General features: G+C 46.6%; 1 long non-coding RNA gene across 1 annotated transcript in view; it reads left to right on the plus strand.

The window, feature by feature from the left end:
* Window positions 1-14,870, plus strand: part of LOC121032190 (uncharacterized) — a 33,381-nt gene extending 18,511 nt beyond the window's left edge. The window contains exon 4 of the long non-coding RNA XR_005791138.1: window positions 14,744-14,870. This is a non-coding gene — a long non-coding RNA (uncharacterized LOC121032190). The remainder of the gene's footprint in view (window positions 1-14,743) is intronic.
* The last annotated feature ends 408 nt before the right edge of the window (window positions 14,871-15,278 follow it).

Here is a 15,278-nt window from a genome sequence, read left to right on the forward strand (position 1 = left end):
TTCCAGGCAGACAGAGCAGAAAAACAAAAACAAAAAGGCACGGCGCAGACCAGGAAGTTCTGGGGACAGCAAACGCCCAGCGTAGTGAGGCTACATGTGGGGAGGGCGTCATATGCCAAGCCCTGGGGCCATGGCAACCACGCAGAGCTGGGGAATAACTGATGGCAGAGTAAACAGAACAAAAATATATAAATTTCTTTTTAATAACCTCCTGCAATACAGACCCTGCTGATAGAGTCTTTGTGGTGCACTAAGCATTGGTGGGCCTTAAAAAACTAACTATTTTGTTTTGATTATTTTTAAAGGCAATATCAATGTCCGTAAAAGTTACTTTGGATGGTATGCTAGTGCACAATTGAACTCAAAACTGAATTTAATAACCTTGACCTTACATTTACTTCCAAGGGACTTGGTCGTCTGCTTTTATACTGAAAACAGAAACTTGTGGTTTTAGAACCTAATTTTTCATGGTGAGGTTACAGTGGGGGAGAATGAAACGCTTTCCTCCCCCACCCCCACCCCCCGCCCCGCCCGCAGTGGGTCTCCTCCTTGGAGTCCTTTTCTTTCTCTGTCTTTTCACCCATCCATTCACTGACAGATATGTATGCGTTTCTGTGGACAAGCCTATGCCTCTTTTGGAAAACACTAGATTGACCCCAACAACTAGGATTAAAGTAGCAGTTGTTAGAAAAGAAGACAGAGAGTCTTGTACCAGGGAGGATGTGGCAGACGCCCAAATAAGCAAGGACTATGCCACACTGAAGTTTTGGGGCTTGGGACATTTTTGGGTTTTGGTTTCTGGTCTTTAAAGTAATACAGGCTCTCTGAGGAAAACCGGAGAGTACAGGGAAGTAATTAAGAGATGGGGGAAGTAACCTTCTTTCCAATCATGTAGGGGCAACCTCTGTTACGTTTTAGAGTACTTTCTCCTAATATTTTTCTTATATAGGTTTGTAATTTTTTTTTAAGTTTTTTTTTTTTTTTTTAAGTGATCTCTACCCCCAAAGTAGGGCTGGAACTCACAACCCTGAGATCAAGAGTCACATGCTCCACTGACTGAGTCAGCCAGATGCCCTGGGGTTTTTTATTTTGAACATACCTGGGAATCATACTAAGCACAATAGTATACTCTGCCTTTTTTAAAAAAAAAATTTTATAACGTTTATTTATTTATTTTGAGAGAGAGAGAGAGAGAGAGAGAGACAGTGTATGTGTGTGAGTGGAGGAAGGGCAGAGAGAAAGGGAGACAGCATCCCAAACGGGCTCTACCTTGCCAGAGCAGAGCCCAATGCAGGGCTTGATCTCACAAATCCTGAGATCATGACCTGGCCAAAAACAAGAGTCTGACGCCGAACCAACAGAGCCACCCAGGCACCCCTACTCTGCTTTTTTTTATCTTAACATTATATTATAAGCATTCCTTCATGTCAGCAAAATCTCTTTGTAAACATGACTTCTAAGGCCTGTCCATACTTTGGACACATATTAATTTCCTAACAAATCACCTGCTAGTAAACTATAAGGTCTTTAGAATATTTTATAATTAGAAACAACCATGTGGTAAAGAGTCTTCTGCAAAAAAAAAAAGGGGGGGGGATGCTTGCATTTCATATTACTACACTAGAATAACTTCAGAGAAGAGATTTGAATGCTTTTTATGACTTTTTAAAAATTCTTTTAATGTTTATTTTTGAGAGACAGAGAGAGAGAGAGCAAGTGGGGTAGAGGCAGAGAGAGAGGGAGACACGGAATCCAAGCAGACTCCAGGTCCTGAGCTATCAGCACAGAGCCCAATGTGGGGCTTGAACCCAGGAACCATGAGAGCTGAAATCGGACGCTCAACCGAATGAGCCACCCGGGCGCCCCTGTTTTTATAACTTTTAAAATTTGTGGTAAAATATATAAAACATAATATTTACCATTTTAACCATTTGTAAGTGTGCTGTTCAGTGGCTTAAATCCATTCACCATGTTATAATAGCCATCACCACTATCTACCCCCGCCCAAAACATTTCATTAACCCCAACACAAACTCTGTACTCATTCTACAATAATCCCCTGTGACCCCCTCCTCCAGCCTGTGATAACCTCTACTCCACTCTCTGCCTTTATGAATTTGTCTCTTCCAGGGACTTATCATATAAGTGGAATCATATGATATTCTTCCTTCTGTGACTGGCATATCTCACTTCGCATGATGTTTTCAAGGACCATCCAACAAATGTTCGTTTTGCTTTTATAGCTGAGTGGTGCTCCATTGCCACTATCACACATTTTGTTTATCCATTTATCCATTGGTAAACATTTGTGTTGTTTACACCTTTTGACTATTGTGAACAATGCTCTTACGCACATTGGCGTACAGATGTCTCAGTCCCTGCTTTCAACTCTTTTATATACCTAGAAGTATGTGATTCTATGTTTAACTTTTTGAGGAACCTCATGCCATTTTATAGAGACCCAACCTGGAAATAACAGATGAGGTTTGTATGTTATTTAGGCAAGCGTGACTAGCAGGAACTCCTATTAGCGCACACACCAAGTCCTTGGTCCTCCATCAAAATTTGGTGAATGATTACACGTTTATAAATGTTTATAGAGAAGGTGTTGCCATTTTTAATGGTTTCCCCCATTTTATTCAACCAGTCCCAAACTCATACAAAAGGTCTTCAACTATAGGGGCGCCTGGGTGACTCAGTTAAGCGTACGACTCTTGGTTTCAGCTTAGGTTATGATCTCATGGCTTCATGGGTTTGAGCCCTGCATCGGGCCCTGTGCTGGTGGGGCGGAACCTGCTTGGGATTCTCTCCCTCCTCTCTCTCTGCCCCTCTTCCACTCACACTGTCTCTCTCTCAAAATAAATAAGTAAACTTAAAAAAAAAAGCCTTCAACTATAAGTGTGAAACCAGTGCCAAAAGAGGGGTCCTGGGGAAAATGCTTTACACTTCAGGAAAATGATCAACAAATATATGAGTACCTTACGTGTGCTTCGTGCAGTGTTCGTTCTCTCGAGAAATGCAAAGAAGCCCGGGGAAAAAATAGTTTATTTTTCACTCACCAAAATAGGTAAAGCCCTGCTCTGTGTTCTAGAAATGCCGTGTCAACTAACCCAAGGGACATGCCCAAGATGAAAACGGGAGGCCCATCCCACAGCAGCACGGTATTAACTTTTGAATGCCTAAATAGCAAGTAATAGGCATTCATAAACTAGCACAGTCCTTGAAGACCTCAGGTCTGGGCCTACAGAACCTTTCCAAAGGTTGGAGGATTTTAGCTGGTGTGTTAGTTTCCTCTCTGTTGTAATACATTGCCACATATCTTGTGGCTTGAAACGACACACATTTATTACAGTCCCAGAAGTCAGAGGTCTGGGTCTTATGGGCTAAAATCAAGATGTTGGCAAAGCTGTGTTCCTTCTGGAGGCTCTAAGGGTGAATCCGTTTCCTTGTCCTTTCCAGATTCTGAAAATCTGATTTTACACGCTCTTTCAGATTCCAGAATCTGCATCCCTTGGCCCATGAACCCTTCCTGTGTCTTCAAAGACTATCTATCCAACCTTTATTCCCATTGTTGAATCTCCTCTCTTCTCCCTGACCCTCCTGCCTCCTTCTTATAGGGACCCTGTGATTACATAGGACCTGCCTCGAAAATCTGGGAAAATCTCCCCATCTCAAGATCCCTAGTTTAATCTCATCTTCAAAGTCCCCTTTATGTGAGGGAATGATGTTTTCACAGGTTACAGCAATCACTGTGGACATCTTTGGGGGCCATTATTCAACCTACCACAGCTGAGCAGCATCTGGAAAAGCAGAAATGAGGAAAATTGTGTTCGAAAGAACATGTGAAGGGTATTTGTCAGTTGGACCACCAGCATGCAAAAACCCTTTCATATTTGGGAGGGATTCCAAGATAAAGTGTGAGACAGGCAACCCTCTTCCCGTGAAAGAGGTACACGACCCAGGTGTGGCCCATGTGATGTTCCCACCTACCATTCTGACCAAATCGGTTTGCTTTTACTCAGGCTCTTGGCCTTGATTTAGGGACCTTCTAACAAACAGCCACATGGAACTTGTTATTGTGGTCACTTCAGGGACACTGTTGAGAACCAAGTGCATCTCATCACACCCTTCACGAAGGGAAAGGTTTCTTAGGTCTCAGTGCCAGGGAGACCAGCAAATCTTGTGAGCATATGGCCTACATTTGACTTACTGAGGTTGTGACTCCTGTAATTCAACATTTCCCATCCCTCAGTGTGGAACTCTGGTATTCTATAAGATTGAGGCCAGCTCCTAGAGGTTGGAGGGTGACAATTAACCACCCTTCCTGCCTTCAGTGTTGAAAACGAGTGTAAGGAGGACTTAAGGATCCCAGTGAAGCTCAGGCTCGGTGTAGACTCCATCATCCCCAACAATGGCTTCGGTTAACTTTGTTGGAGCTCTAGGTGGGCATCTTTCATTTTGAAAGAGGGCAGGCATCGTGTGCCCCACCCCCACATTCAACCCTAAATCTGCATATGGAGAACAGCATACAGGAGTCTTGTTTGCGAGCCTGCTGTAAGCACATTTACACCTCTACCACACTGAGGGTTGTGGTCTGCCTCACTCTTATAGAACAAAGTGAGAAAGACCCAGAAAAGAGTGGGTCTCCATATGTCCGATTCTGGGCAAGCAAGAACAGAAGGAGAAGGGAGAATATGCTCCTTGAAGCTCCTTCCTGGGGAATGGGGATGTCTCCTTGCTTCCATGTCAACTTAAGAACGGGCATACCAGCAATGTTTACTCTTAAAAATTTTTTTTTTAGTATGTAAGAAATACGTGTTCCTGTCTTAGAGCTCTAGATGCTCTGCCTCCAGACTTCCCATAGCTCACTGCTAACGCATTGCTCAGGACTCAGCTCAGCTGTCTCAGCTTAGAGTGGTTTCCATGACCCCCAAGCTTCCTTCCACCCTGTCCCACCCCCGTCTCTTCACCCCCCTGTATTGTCTTCCCAGCCTCGACCACTAACTAGATGATCTTGCTCATGCATTTATTCGTTTGTTGGCTGCCCATCTTCCCCCCTCTCAAACACAAGTTCCATGCAAATAGGAGGATTGCTTTTGCGGGTCTTTGCTGCATGCACAGTGCTTAGCACCATCTCTGGCCAGAGCAGCCCTAGTGGTACATACTGTCAGATGAGGGAGGGGTGCTGCCTGGACCAAGGGCCTGAGCTCCTGCTTGCCCCCCATCCACTCAGCTCCACGCTTTAACAGTTCTCTCCCCCGTCACCCATCTCGAGTCCCTCTCTTCCTCTCCTCCCTCCCGAACCCCCAGCACTCATGTTCAGCCCTAAAAACAATGCCAGTGGGCCTCCCTGCTCTGTCTGCCGCAGTTGCTGTCCAACCCTGCCACCAAGGGCTCCCCGTGTTTCCCCGTGTACAAGCTTTGCCTTTGCTGCCACCCCGTACAAACTTGTGCTGTCCAGCGCAGAGGGGGGCCTTCCTTACCAGGCGGATGCACTGAAGCTGGTGGCGAGATTGAGGATGTGGACGTGCAGATTGAAAACAAAGCTGTGCTTCCTCCCCGTAGCTTTGCTTTGTTCTATACTCACAGTATTTAATTTTCTGTATCAAATGTTAGGGAAGGGCCTGCCATTTTGTGCTTCTCAAGGAGGCTGGGGTGTGGTTTTTAAAACTAAGGGAGCAGTCAATTGCCCTGCCTCCTAGATAGGTTGGGAAATCTCACCCCTTCACCCTGCCCTCACCCAGGCAGGTCTTCCCTCCCAATCCGTGCTTAGGAAACCCTTGCTTCTGTTCATGGGCCAGTTCAAAGGGCTTTTCTGTGATGCCTGCCCACATATTTTTCTTCTTCCTCAGCCAAGTGGACTGCCCACTCCCTAAGCTTCAGAGCACTGTGTCCACAGCTCTGACGGGTAATTATTTTGTACTTGTTCAGATTCCCCGTCACTCAGTATCTTACTTAGCCAGCCCAGGGTACCATAACAAAATACCGTGGACTGAGTGGCTTTGACAATAGAATATGATTTTCTCATAGTTCTAGAGGCTGGAAGTCTGAGATCAGGGAGCCAGCATGTTCAGGTTTGGTGAGAACTCTTTTCCTGGCTTCTGGGGTCCACCTTCTTGCTGTGCCCCACATGGCAGAGAAAGAGAGAAAGAGAACAGGCTCTCTGGTGTCTCTTTTTTTTTTTTTAATGTTTTATTTATTTTTGAGAGAAAGAGAGACAGAGAGAGCATGAACAGGAGAGGGGCATTGAGAAAGGGAGACGTAGAATAGGAAGCAGGCTCTGTGCTGACAGCAGTAAGCCTGATGTAGGGCTCAAACCCATGAACCACAAGACCATGACCTGAGCTGAAGTCAGGCATTCACCTGACTGAGCCACCCAGGCACCCCTCTGGTGTCTCTTATAAGGACACTAATCCCATCAGCCCAGGGTTCTACCCACATGAACTCATCTAAATCTAATTACTTCCCCAAAGCCCCATTTTCAATGTATGAATGAGAGGTGGGACAGGGGAACTTGTGCAAACATTCTGTCCATAACACTCAGTAAGCATTTTTCAAAGTTAGTTAGTTATTTTTTGGGAGAGGGCAAGCAGGGGAGAGGCTGAGAGAGGGGGACAGAGGATCCGGAGCAGTCTCTGCACTGAGCTTGAACCCACGAACTGCGACATCATGATCTGAGCCAAAGTCGGACGCTCAACCGACTGAGCCACCCAGGTGGCCCAGCATTTTTAAATAAAGAAAGAACCTATGCTTCCTTCAATTCCCCCTGACTAAGGACAGGACTGATCCCAGGGTCCAAAGCAGGTGCAGTTCACAGGACCCACCTTGGAAAGTCAGAGTCACAGACGGAATCTGGCAATTTGCTACAATGTTGACATAAATGGATCTTGTCACCTGGTCTCTTTGTCACAGATTGAGAAAGTCAATCCCCAAAGAAGTTCAAGGGACTGGGCCATCATCTTATTCCTCTGATTTGTGCCTAGAATCAAACATTGCTTGCAAAATCATCTTGTCCATTCAGAAAAGATTTATTGGTCACCAACCGTGTGCCAGGAATTGTGTTGCCCTCCAGAAGTAGGAGAGACAGACCCACAACCAGCCACAATAGTGCGGAATGGTCTGGACCTTGAGACAGCCCTAGGCAGGAGCCGCTAGCCCAGCCTGGGAATTGGAGGAGGCGTCCTGGAGAGGGGACACTTGAACGGGGTCTCCCAGGACAAGGAGGGGTTAGGCAGGCAAAGGGTCAGAAGAAGATGTTCCAGGCAGAGAAGGCAAGCCGGAAGCCGGGCAGAACAGGGCCCCATTGGGAACTGCAAGTAATTACTGAAATTACTGAGAATTCAGTGTACGTGCCAAATGCTGTTCCCAGCTCTGGGGTTACCACAATGTGGAAAACAGAGGCCCTGCCCTCAAGAATTTACAGTAAAAGATACATGAAAAGTGAAATAAGTAACAATTCGAAGCACAACTCTCAGCTTCACCTCTCCAGGGGTTACTTAATACAATGAGAGTTTGCACTCTTTTTTTTTTTCTTCTTTTAAAGTAAGCTGCACACCCACCATGAGGCTTGAACTCAAGACCCTGAGATCAAGAGTCACGGGCTCTACCAACTGAGCCAGCCAGGTGCCCCAATAAAATGACAGTTTAAATGTGCTTCTGAGCCCCCACGCTATTGTTTGGAGAATGCCTTTCCCCCCTCTTGGGAGTACCTCGATAAATCCCACAATCCCAGGGCCTTCCTCGGTCCACGAGGGCATCCTAGTGACTCTGCCTCTTGGAGAGAAAATCAGAAAAGCTGAGGAGTCCCCTGGGGGGTTGTGTTCTACACTGTTATTGTTGCTGCTGTTGCCTCAGTGCCTCTGCTGACACACGGGGACCTGGGACAGAGCTCATCGGGGGCAGAGATGTGGCCTGTAGTCAGGGAGAGAGGAAGGGAAGAGGCCTCCTTTCCATTGAGTCACGCTCAATGAGGGATGCTACATGACACAATGGACTTCAACCCCAGTGCCTCAGGTCCTGTGGAGACAGACAGACACACACACACACACACACACACACACACACACAGGCACAGCCTCAGGGGCAGGGGACTTCCAAACTAGAGCCACATGCATTCTGGGAACCAGCATCTTTCCCCAAGAATCCCTCCCTTGAGCAAGGAAGCCCCTCCCCCTCCTGCTCCAGATCAAATGACATCGCTCTGGGGGACCGAGAAGGAATATGCCTCCTCTCTGGTACATAAATGACAGACAAGTGATCAGATGCACGCCACGGGGATCATTAATAACTACTTGAAGTTGTCTGTGTTGGACACTGAAGGGATTGTCTATTCTACACCTTGTCTCCTCTAAAAACTGCCTCTTCCTCCGTTCTGTCTCTGGTTGCCTGGAGAGTTACAACATTCTGAAGCCTCCTGGCCCGCCTGCCCACAATGTGGCCATAAGTCCCTGCCTTGGGACAGTTTCACGCTTGCACCTGAGAACGTTGGTGTCCCTTTGATGATGGAAGCTGTCAAATGTGCAACTCAGGAGCTGGTGGCAGCTCTTGTCACGAAGACAAGGACAGTAATGCAGAGAGAAAAGGCAACAGAAGCCTCAGGGAAAAGCAGGACAGACAGCGAGGGGTCACGTGGGGTGCAAGTCCCTGGTTCCCACTGTATCCGACTGTCACGCGGACGTGACCACAGAATATCACTTTGCTTAAGCTACCTTGTGTGCTTTATGTAAGCCTGTCCCTCATAACTAGGACGACCAAGGAATGTACTGTCCAACCCAGGACACTTTAAAAATGAAAGACACCACTAGTAATAATTACCCTGGGACAACGGATGTCACCTGGGGCAGTCCCAGGCGAGCGCTCCCTTTAACCCACTAATATGATGATGGGGGAAATCAGTCCGTCCAGCATTGAGGTGTAGTGGGCGGGCCCGAGAAGATGGAGGGGGTGCCTGATCCGGTAGGTATGGAATCAGCAGCTGCAGAACTGTGTGCCCACGTAGCCTTTCCTCCCTCCCCACTGCCTGGCCACACTTCCACTATAGCACAGAGAGGAAAGCACCTTGTTCCCGGCGTTCCAAATTGCGTGGGGTTCTTGTGGGGAGACCTCCACAGATTAGGAACTAGACGGGTCCCGGCCCCAGAGGTGGATCTTAGGAAGGATCATTTACTATCCATGTACCCCACTTTTCTCAACCCACAAAAGAAGAGGGGAAGGTAGGCTGTTGAATGGCAGGGATACTGTCCCCACATGCTCCGCTCTCCTGTCTCAGATGTCGCTGCCTCCTGAGCTACCACCTGCCTGTGTGTTTTTTTAAAACTTCACCTCCCAGGTTACTTTGGCCATGAGCATCACTCCTCATCCGAGCCGAGGACGACAAGATGTTCCTGAGGGTTGGGTAGTGTCTCCCGCCTAGGTTCTGGGGGAGGAGGGGGGCAACCTAGTTAGGAAACTAGGAGCCACACTGGCAGGAGATTGCTGGTGTTAAGAAAGAGAGTCCATTGATGGCCCTGGAGTGCATGATCCAGTGCCCCAGCCCCCCCCAACCTGGTGCCATTTGAGGAATCACACAGGTCAGCTCTCAGGACAAGTAGGAAGGAGGAGGTGCCCATGGCTTCTTGTGGAGCCAGGCTGTCTGCTCTATGCTGTTCTGGCCAGAATCCAAGGAAATGTACACGCTGAGGGTGGTGAAGGCCCCATCCTCCAAGGTCACTTAGGGTGAGCTGTCAAGGACTATCAAGGGTTAGCCCCAGAGGCTGCATCCTCAGGTGTAAATCTGCCAAGTACTCTGGCTTCTCTAAACAACCCTCCCTCTTAGCCTTCCACCTTTGTGCTCAACAAGAGTGGGTGAAAGGTGTGGCCAGTGTGGACTTTGCCATGTGAAGGGCTATTGTTCTAAGGAGTGTCAAGTATGGGAAGATATCTATAAAACCAGCTTAGCAAATTTCCAGTGCATTTATCCATTGCCGGGGGGCATAGGTCTTTCCCCAAACCTTGAAATAATGCAAAAAGTTCTGGCAGCTAAGCAAAAGTCCATAGCCTGTCTGGGCAATTCAAATTTGCATGTCTAGGGCAGAAGATGGTTGGTACACAGGGCAAACACGTTCAGTTCCTGTCATAAGAGACCACTATGAGGACCACTATGACCTGGTGGCTCAGTCAGTTAGACATCTGATTCTTGATTTCGGCTCAGGTTATGATCTCTTGGTTCATGAAACCAAGCCCCGCGTCGGGCTCTACACTGACAGCTTAGAGCCTGCTTGGGATTCTCTCTCTCCTTTTCTGCCTCTGTCCCACTCTAAACAAACAAACAAACAAACAAACAAACAATCAAACATTAAAAAGAGAGAGAGAAAGAGACACTATGGGTACAGACTCCTGTTTCATCCCTGGTGGAGTCTTTGTGATATAACTGCAGCCTGGAATAAATGTCCCTGAGTCCCCTGAACCCATCCCTGGCCCCCGGCTCTCCTGCTCCATCCAGACTGAGTTGCCTGGGACACACCTTTGTGTTCAGCCATCTACAGCACTAAAACTTCAGGGATTTTGGTTGCCCATCAGTCACCCTTGCAACTCTGGTGCTCTGTCCTCTGACCTCCTCATCATAGGAATTGACCATGTCTCCCAAATCAGACCCTGGACTCTAGGCAAGTCAATACGCATCCTCCCATATCCTCACTTTCTTGTTGATTCCCGTCTCTACCTGCTTGGAACCCCCTGCCCCTTTTAAGCTTCCCCTGTCCTTTAAGCCAGATGCTTCCTTGAATCCTTTCCTGAGGATATCAGCCCCCGTTGAGTTTATTTAGTATCCATCTGGCTAATGTAACAGCTGATCTTGATGGGGTTCAGGGCAGGCTGCCCCAAGGTGTGCCATTCCAGCATATTGATTATTTTGAATTAAAGTTACTTAGGAAACAGCCAGTGTAAGGACACTCTGAACTTTCTCTGTCCCCCTGAAAGCAGAAAATAAACCCCCCATGCAAAGGTACTCTCTCTGCACCTGGAATGTAGAAGGCATCCTTATCACCAGAGAAAAGGAATTCAGGGCTGAGAAGGCCGTATAAACAAACCTGTTACTTCTTCATTCATATTCTACCCCCAAACCCATACTTGTTTGTCCTGTCAACTCTTCACAAAGGTATTGTTTCTTTGTCTAAAAAGTATGAAAGCTGCCCACTTTGGTCACTTCTTTGAGTCTCATATCTTTGGGACCCCAGTACACACAAATTTAATTTTTTTTTCTGTTAATTTCTCTTTCATTGCAGGGGGTATCTCCGCCAAGATCCTGGAAGGGTAGAGGAAAATGTATTTTTTCTTCCCTACAATCTTGTGCAGACATTCTCCACTATTGCACTGCCCCCTGGATCTAGTCTTCTCAGTTTCAAAGTGTGCAGGACAGAAACTACCTTCTGCTTATTCATACTCCCACTCCCCCACCGTGCTGCTTGGGATAGTACCGAACTCGCAGTAGATGTTCAATCAACTCTTGTTAATGGTTTGATATTCAGACTAAGAGGAAATGCCTTGGTTCCATTTGGTTTCGTTGTGCGCTGGTAGCTTCTGACCTTTTCAAAGTCAGGAGGACCTCCGCCCGAGATGAATGGCATTGTGAGTTTTGCTGGACTGAGGGGGCACATGATGACAAATGCTTTGGATGACTTATCATTTATTCATCCTAACAGCGACTAACACGTTTGAGAAACAGTCATGCCATGCAGCAGAGTAAGAGTGGCCACTCAGCACTGGAGAATGTTTGCTGCAGACACGGTTCAGGAATTCTCTGCTGTAACTGGGTAGCAGAGACCCTATGACTCCGTGGCCTACAGATTGGGAAGCTCTGGGGGATGCATTCAACACCATGCTTATAAGTACCTAATCCGTGCACCTTCTCTCTCTGCTGTCAAACCCTGATTGCGTTTAAGATATGTTATAAAACAGGGGCTCCCAGTCACTGAGTCAGTTAAGTATCCGACTCATGGTTTCACCTTAGGTCATAATCCCATGGTTCGTGGGATCAAGCCCTGCGTTGGGCTCTGTGCTAACAACACGGAACCTACTTTGGATTCTCTCTTTCTCTCCACACACACCCCCCGAAATAAATTAATAAACGTTTAAAGAAGATATTTTGTAAAACACATGGATGGATACTACAGAAAAAGGGGTTAGGAAGAATTCATAGATTCATAATGATAGCATTAATAATTTATTGTTGAGCACTAATTGTTGGATGCTTTGGGTCATTTTTTAAAATGTTTTTCTTATTCTTGAGAGAGAGAGAGAGAGAGAGAGAGAGAGAGAGAGAGAGAGAGAGCATGAGCAGGGGAAGGGCAGAGCAAGAGAGGGACACAGACTCTGAAGCAGACTCCAAGCTCTGAGCTGTCAGCACAGAGCCCAACGTGGGGATCAAACTCACAAGCTGTGAGATCATGACCTGAGCCAAAGTCAGACACTCAACCGACTGAGCCACCCAGGCACCCCAGGTCATTTTATTTGTTATGTATGACTTACCCGTCATAGAATTCTATGAAGTATCATTATTCCCAGGAGCAAACTGTGAGTGGAGGTCATTGTGGAAATGGAGGAAGGGCCCAAGCTTTGCATGTGGGTAGATGAGATACAGAACAGCAATGACAGGTATGCAAAGTGTGGTCCATCCATGCAATAGAATATTATTTAGCCATAAAAAAGGAACAAGGGGCTGGTTCACACTGCAACGTGGACAAACTTTGAGGTGTTTTGCTAAATGAAGGAAGCCAGACACAAAAGGCCACACACTCTATGACTCTATTTACATGGAGTGTTCAGAATAGGTAAATCCATAGAGAGAGAAAGCAGATTAGTGGTTGCCAAGAGCTGTGAGGGGGTGGGGAACTGTGAGGAACTGCTTAATAGATATGAGGTTTCCGTGTGCAGTGATGAAATATTCTGGAAGTAGATAGTGCTAGTGGTTGCACAACACTGTGTATACACTTAATGCCACTGAAGTGTTCACTTTAAAAGTGGTAAATTTGGGGGCACCTCGGTGGCCTAGTCGGTTAAGCGTCCGACTTTGGCTCAGGTCATGATCCCACAGTTCATGGGTTCAAGCCCCACGATGGGCGCTGCACTGACAGCTCAAAGCCTGGAGCCTGCTTTGGATTCTGTGTCTCCCTCTCTCTCTGCCCCTCCACCTCTTGCGCGCTCTCTCTCTCTCTCTCTCTCTCTCTCTCTCTCTCAAAAATAAATAAACATGAAAAAAATTCAAAACAAATAAAAATGGCAAATTTTATGTTATGGGCATTTACCACAATTTACAGCAACAACAACAAAACAAACAAAAATAGCAACAGTAGCCCGCATGGAGACAGGATCCCAGAGACGGGGTGACCATTCAGAAAGAACACTTTGGGAGCCTATAGACACAGGTGGGATCACTTGGAGATCATAAAAACAGTGATGATTGTTAAGAAATTAATCAGTCACTGCCCAAAGAACCTCCAAGAATCCTGGCTGGGAAATGCTGTCCCCTGGAGGGCTCAGGAGGGTCGGGGGGTGGGGGTGGGGGGAGGCTGGTTCTCAAGATCCTCACAGAGTACAGACATACTTCCAGCTTATACTTGTTTATCTCACCTCCCGCCACAACAAGGCAAGTGGCCAGTAAGAGCGTGCTCACCGTTACATCCTTGCGCATGAAGGAAAGTGAATATGTGATGCACTCCATGTTCTTTTTTTCTTCCAAGGGAGTGTTTTTTCCTAATGGAATCCAGACTCTTTAAAAATATATATATTAAAAAAAACACAGTTCAATCAGTTTCTTTTGTGAATTTCAAAAGAGATGTTTTATTCAGTTCAGATGTGTGGCAACAGCAGGAGATCAAAGGCAAAAAATAAATACTTGCAATTATTTGTCATATGGATGGGAGGAGAGGACAAAGACTGTGCAAATAACAGAGGGAAAATGGTGGCTGAAGGAACTAGATGGGATGGAACGAACGCCCCATATTTTTCCTTAAATGTAGGGACCTTTCCTTTCTACATCTCTTCAATGGTACTCTCCACTGGCCTATTCTACTCTCCTCACTTTCTCATCTGGACCCATCTTTCCCCAAAATATACCCTCTTATCTTTATAATCTAGAATGGTCACTACTCCTCACCACTTCAATCCACACCTCACATCTCAACTTCCCACTGCACACAGGATCCAGTCCCTGCTCCCCAATGTAACATCTTGCTGGCTTGAACCACCTGACCCCAGCCCACATCACAGGAACCTTTCTTGTAGCCTCTGGGGATGATGGTGCAACTCAGAGGAATGACAGGGATTTCAGGCACTGTTGTAGGCTGGAGATGGGCATTTATTTTAAGATAGGTGAAGTCTTCGTCATGCCCTCAAGTTATACTGCACAAGTGGCCACCTGAACCAGTGGAGTGATGCATTGTTGGAAGTAGGAAGTAAGACCCTCTTTCCACTCCTCCTGGGGCCACCAAGTCAGTGATAGAACAGTTTGTACAGCTGTACAGGCTTTGGGCTTTCTTAGAAATGTCTGAAGACTGACCACAGCACAGTTCTCCAGAGAGGCTTGTCAGCCCTTAGAATGTTTTGGGTGTACAGTTACATCAGGTCACACCCAACGTGAGTAGCACCCTGGCTTGCTTCTTTGAATTCCTCAACTATCAAGATCGCAGCTTGTTACCTCCAGCCTGAAGCTATCTCTAATGACAACTCAGCTCACCTGTATGAATTTTTCCTCCTCGCTCCCTCCCAGGGAAACCAGTTGGCCCACTATGAGGGGGTGAGTCAGCGACAGTCAAGAGGCCATTTTATCAAGCTCACACTGGGAAAATCAGGTAAATTACTGACTGGCACAGGGGCATGCAACCCACGAAATACTCTCCAAGATTAACTCATAGTTTCTGGTTTCTGTGTCAGCTTAAAAAGAAAAACAACAACACTATAAATCTATAAAGGCAGAAAGTAGATTAGTGGTTGCCTAAAATTGTGGGTGGGGAAGGGACTTGGGGGGAAATGGGGAGTGTCCCCTAATAGGTACCAGAGTTTCTTTTCAGGGTGATGAAAATGCTCTAAAGGTAATTGTGGTGATGGTTGCACAACTCTGTGAATACACTAAGAAGTCATTGAGTTGTGCCCTTTAAATAGGCAGTGTATGTGAGTTAAATGTCAATAAACGGATTATTGAAACAAATAGCCTCATCTTTCCCTCCAAAGACAATGTTGACAATCCCCTCAAGACAGGTATGTAGGCAGATTAACCCACCATTACCCCTCACCCCATCTCTCTC

Source organism: Herpailurus yagouaroundi, unplaced genomic scaffold (genome assembly GCF_014898765.1).
Source record: "Herpailurus yagouaroundi ecotype Mexico unplaced genomic scaffold, PumYag 141, whole genome shotgun sequence".
Lineage (NCBI taxonomy): Eukaryota > Metazoa > Chordata > Mammalia > Carnivora > Felidae > Herpailurus > Herpailurus yagouaroundi.